The following is a 6,000-nucleotide window of genomic DNA, read 5'->3' as shown; positions in this document are numbered from 1 at the left end:
TAAAAAAAAAACCAGGCTATGTCCAGTCTCATAACCTGCAGTCAGGAAAGTCTTTGAAGATAGGGATGTCTCTTGAAGGTTCATAAACCACAAAAGGCTCAGGATCTACTTAAAAGCTGGCATAATCTTAATTGGATTCAGAGTTGCTGATTTTCTGCATGTCCAGCTGGGTTTACTCAAAGGATTACTGGTACGTCTAGCCAATACAGTCAGTCCTTTCATACAGTTCTTCTAGTTACCTAGATAATTGGGGGGGGGGTGATCCTCATCAGTGGGGTTCAAGCAAATCAAGGTACCCATTTTCAATTCACTTCTGTCTTCTGACACTGCCATTACCCTGGTACGGGTCCTCATCACCTCATACCGCACACCTGGACTACTGCAATAGCCTGCTAGTGGGTATGCTTGCCTCAATTCTGTCTTCACTCCAATTTGTGATGGTTAAAAAGTGCAAGAGACATAATTTCTGGGTAATTAATCATTGTATTAATCATGCAATAATTAATAAAAGGAGTCAGTGACACTCTCAAATGCTGAAAACCCCTCATAGAATCCATCCTATGTTTATATGCTCTTGGAAGGGTGGGTATTCCTGAGGGTGGCAATCAATTCTGATTAACAAGTAACAAAAGAAAATGAATATGACAATGAAAGGTGGACCCATTCTAATGAGGGGCTGGGGGATGTGACTTTGATCAAGTCATTTACTTCCAAACATACCCCCAGTTTTGAGCAATCTAAGTAAAGAATTTATTCCCATTCAAACCTGAGTAGAACACAATGGGCTTCCCTACCTGGATGAAGTCTGAACAAAACTTTCTGTTTGGCATTCAAAACATTTCATAACCTAATTCCTTTTACCTGTCTGGTTTTCTAATACCTTACTCCCTGTTTCATACTATTCCATCCAATGATGCTGGCCTCCTGGATGTTTCTTGAAAAAGACCCTTCCTCTCTTGGCTCTGCTCATTTCCTCTGGCTCTCCCCTATGCCCAGAATGCTCTTCCTCTTCATCTCTACCTAATACCTTTCCTGGCTTCCCTTAAGTGCCAATTAAAATCCCATACTCTACAGAAAGCCTTTCCTAATCCCTCTTAATTCTAATGCCTCCCTTTTAATTACTTCCTCTTTATGCTATATGTAACTTGCCTGTACATACTTGTTTGCTTAGCTCCCATTTGATTATGAGGTCCTTGAGGGTAAAGACTGTCTTTTTTGCCTCTTTTTTTTTATCCCTAGCCTAGCACATAATACAGTGTCTGACACTGACTGAACAAGGGCTGAATGTAGAGTTAGAAGACCCAGGTTAAAATTCAGATACTGATAATTCTCTAGCTTTGTGACTCTGGGCAATTGCTTTCCCATTCTTGTTTCAGTTTCTTCCTCTGTAAAAATGAAGGGGTTAGCCTATTGGGGTTCTTAACCTGGAGATTGACATTTGTTACAAATACCTTAGTAATTATTTCAATATAATTGAATTCCTATGTTATCACACATTTTATCTCAAGTAATTAAAAACATTATTCTGATAAAGGCTCCATAAGCTTTACTAGGTTACCAAAGGGATCTATGACACAAAAATACTTCAGAACCTCAGTCCCTAAAGTCCTGTTTAGACCTGACAGCCTAAGGCTAACATGATGCACCTTGAACTCGATGGCTCCGCCCACCCTCGTCGTAGCCCCGCCCACTTCAGTCTCAGGGCTCTGAGCAGAGCTATTCACAAGTCCTGTTCTATAGAATTTTAAGTGGGTGGGGCGGGAGAGGGGTGGAGCAGAGGCGTGGAGGCCCCCTAAGGAGCATGCGCAAACTATGGAGTCCTAGGACGTCGCCGAATCTACTGCCCAGGGTAGCAACATAGACACGCGGAGACGGCACCAGCCAATCAGCTTGCGGGGAGGGGGTGGAGCCTCCCCCCTCCGGCGTTCGGAGAACATTTGGTGACTTCCGGCAATAGCCAAGCGCTGCTCCCTGGGGCTGCAGAGCGAGGCACTTTTACGGGATCGGGGCAGGAGCCAGGTAAGGGGGAGGACACCCCGAGACAGGCTCGCCTCTGCGCTCGGGCTGCCCCCGACTCCTTCGAGGCCCGCTCTCCCTCTGCCCATGTCCCCTCCATCCTCCGCCCCCACCTCTGTGATCCTGCAGTCCCCTCCAGCCGGGCTCCCCATCTCCTCCTCCTTTTGTGCTCCCTGGCTCCCTCTCCGGTGATCTCCATCCTCCTTCTCCCACCCTCCCCTTCATTTGATTCTTGTGCACTCCCTCCCTTTCTCCTTGCCTCCCCTCCTCCACGGTCCCTTTCCCATCCTCTGCTCTCTCCTTCCATCTTCCCTTCCCTGTCTTTTCCCTTCCTGTTCTCATTGGTGCCTGTCTCCCCACTGCTTCTGCTAACCTCCCTTCTCCTGCATCCGTTTCCCATCCTCCCTCCTTTCTTTGTTTCCCCCTCTCCTTTTCATTCCTCCTCTTCTGGGCTCTTTTTAACACCTCTTCTCCCCGTCATTTGTGCTCCTTGGCCTCCTCCTCTTCCTCCTTTCTGTGCTCACCCCTCTCCTGGCCTCTCCTTGTTTTACCCTTCCTCTTGTCCCCGTTTGGCCTGCCTTCGCTGCCTACCTTACACCTTTACTGCTGTCTCCTTTGTTGCCTGTTCTCCCTAACATCCTTCAGATGTCAGCTAAAAATCCTATCTTTTGCAATAAGCCTTCTCCATACTAAGAATCATGCTAATAATCTGCCCTCAGAGATTATTTCTAGTTTATCCTGTATATATTTGTTTGAATGTAGCTGTTTGCATGTTGTCTCCCCCATTGGATGGTAAGCATCTTGAGGGCAGAGACTGGATTTTGCCTTGCTCAGTATCCCAGTGCTTAGCACAGTACCTGGTATGCTTCTTGTTTTGAGTGGACTCTCCCCCTTCATGTATTCCCCCAACTCACTTCTTATTAAATGGAATCTTATAACTTTGTTACCTTTTTCCTTATCACTGATGATTGTCTTCTTCCTATTGTTAAGCTGTAATTCCAACCACCTTTCTCCATCAGATGCTGCCTCTTTTCTCTGTCCAATTAAAATTCAATCACGGGATCACATCAAGATATTGGATCTTGATAAGATCCTAGAAAAATATTTGATCTGGGACATAGGTTTAGTCTTCTTTACACTATACCATCCTTCTCCCATTTGTAAAGACTAAAAGTGTCTTGACTCAACCAACATGAGGCTTTCTCACTGGCCAAGACATGATCTCTTTCCTCCCTTTATGAGCAATTCTAAAACAAGCCCTAAACAAGAAGAGCATCCATCTCCTGATATCATATTTTTATTTATTTTCCTTTGGATTCTCTCTATTTTCAAGTAGTATCACTGATTATTCCCTTTGTTTTCTTTAACTTTATTCTTAACACTCTGCCCTTGATTATTCAATACTAAAAAAGTCTGTTCATTCTCTATTTCTTTCCTTAATGAAACTCAGCCTTGATGTAAACAATCTGGAAATAGAATAATCCTAAATTATTTGTATTAATTTATAGAAGAAATGCCCTATGTGATATGGATTCAGCCTTTTAAGAATGAAGCATGATGTGACCTTGGACAAATCACTTAACCTCTCTAGGCCTCAGTTTCTTCATCTGAAAAAGAAGGGTTGAACTACATAGCTTCTGATGTTCTTTCCATCTCTAGATCTATCATCCTATGTTCCATTCTATTTTATTAGAAGACTATAAAGACTGTACCTTTGAAATATATAGTGAGAAATAATAAACAATCAAAAATATATCCTTCTCTTGGAGATCCATTAACTAGCCATGAAAACAACCTTGCCATTACAATCAGTTGTCAATGCTGTTTGTTATGCTGTTGTATTTAAACTATTTATAGCTCGTACCTTGTACTTAGAGTTTTTATTATCTTGAAGACCAATTTAATAACTAGCTCAATGATTTTCAAAGAGTATTTTAGTTGCTTACCTTCCACTTAACTGAGAAAGAGATGGCAAGGCATTATAAAGGGTTCGGCAAGTTTTTTTTGAGGATTAAAGTTACATTTTGTTTGAATCATGTTTTCTGTATCTTACTGTAAAAGGCATTTCAATGTCAGCTTAATGTAGCTGAGTCAGTAGACTGGGATTTAAATCCTGCCTCCAGTACTTAAAAATTGTGTAATTTTGGGGAAGTCACTTTCAGACTTACTTTTTCTCATCTGTAAAATGAAAATAACAGCATTTGCACTATTGGATTGCTTTGAGGAAAGTGCTTAGTAAACCTTCAAATATTATAATAAATGCCAATTATTATTTGTATTGTTCATAACTTTAGATCTTAAGTGTTACAAAGTACCATGATAATGCGGGTTTTAAATTCTGTTATGATTCAAATTGATTTGAGGAAAGCAAGTGAGAAGGAAAATGCTGTCATATGGTTGAAGAATCAGCTATTTCTTTGCTACCCATGCTTCTGAAATGGACAAGTTCTTCTACTCATACTAGAGCTCATCACTTTTACTTAGTACCATACCAGCTGTGGTTTTCCTCTTAGTGATATGAGAGCTCATTTCCACATTTAACCTGACATCATTTGTGATGAAATATGCAGTAGCCTCATTACAAGTAACTGTACAAGCTATTACATGAAAAGGCAGTAGATATTTACTCAGCAACTAGATACTTACACATATAATACACCCTACATCTGTCACACCAGAATTTCTCCAGTTGCCTCAAAAGGTATGAGACAAAATTAATTTTAATTTAATACATTTTTAAGTGCCAGATAACAAAATTCTCATAGTCTCACTTCTAAAACAGGTTTTTAATCGTTATATCATAGTGCTTTGCACATAGTAGTCACTATAAATATTTATTAAACTGAATTGTGAATATTCCAGTTTTGTTCTTAATACTTAGGCAGTTGAGAGCAATGTCAGATCCATACCTCTTTCACTTGAAGGAGCTAGGCCTTTAATTAAGGGAATAAGGTAAAATGAGGTTTTTATTTATGTATTATTTTCCCCCTAAGTCCATCCCTTCTCCTAACTTTCCTCCTCCCAGTCACCCAGGTTCATAACTTCAGAGTCATCATTCACTCTTTATTTTCTATTATTTTTCACATCCAAGTGTGTGTTTCTCCCCTCCTCCACCTCAGCTCTCTGTGTGCCAGGGGACCCAGCAGATTGGATTCTGTGGGAAGCCCTTTCTAACCTTCCTACTAATACTCCCCTTCCCTTTCTCTTTATTGTCAAGGTGCTAAGGCTGCTCACCCACCCTACAAGAGAGAACTCAGAGTCTGATCTACTATGACCCTTGGACTTATTCCCAACACTCTAGTAGTTGTGGATAGGGCCCCACCCTCACCACATGGGCATAATTTCTCATACTAATTGTATGAGCAGGGAGTCACCAACTTAAGTCCTTCCTGTAACTGAGTGAACTCACGGACCTTACCATCTATCTCCTTTTCCATTTTGCCCTAAAGTCCATCAGGTCTTTTCATTTGCACTGCAATTGAACTGTCATATATAGGTTGTCCCCTCCAGTAAGGATATGAATTCCTTGAGAGCAGGAGACAAAATTGAGGAAGGGGCCAGTCATAAAATTCACAGCCTCAAATGTCAGTATAAATAACCCACTGTCATAGGCAAAGAGGCAGGTGTGCCTTCATAAGAATCATGGATTTGGTGGGATGAAATGTGTGACTAGACAATGATACTGCACAAGTATACTAAAAGATACAGGATAGGTAAAAAGTGGTGGGGGCATTGTTCATTAAGAAAGTATACTCAATGTGAAGAAATCCAGGACCCAGAGGATGAGCAGAATGACAGAGACAAGGGTCAGGGTCAGTGTTTAGAGAAACAGAAGTAATTTTGTCATTGGAATATGATACATACCACGTAGATAGAGTGGAAATATATCAAATTTATGTTATGTGACTTCAACTAGGCCCTCGTGGCTATGAAGCAATCCATCTGTACCTTCCTAAACATCTCATTCTCACACTCATCTAAACT

General features: G+C 41.2%; 1 protein-coding gene across 3 annotated transcripts in view; it reads left to right on the top strand.

The window, feature by feature from the left end:
* Positions 1-1,890: 1,890 nt before the first annotated feature.
* The window catches only part of FBXO25 (F-box protein 25), a 103,349-nt gene continuing 99,239 nt past the window's right edge, over positions 1,891-6,000 (top strand). Inside the window, exon 1 of one of the 3 annotated variants that reach the window (XM_020972995.2) lies at positions 1,891-2,019. The gene's annotated coding sequence lies outside the window, so the exon portion shown is untranslated. The remainder of the gene's footprint in view (positions 2,020-6,000) is intronic. The other 2 variants (XM_020972992.2, XM_020972994.2) reach the window with 2 other exon arrangements.

The sequence above is a fragment of the Phascolarctos cinereus genome, unplaced genomic scaffold (genome assembly GCF_003287225.1).
Source record: "Phascolarctos cinereus isolate Bilbo 61053 unplaced genomic scaffold, phaCin_HiC Scaffold_2;HRSCAF=192, whole genome shotgun sequence".
Taxonomy (NCBI): Eukaryota; Metazoa; Chordata; class Mammalia; order Diprotodontia; family Phascolarctidae; genus Phascolarctos; species Phascolarctos cinereus.
This window is presented reverse-complemented; position numbering and strand designations above follow the sequence as displayed.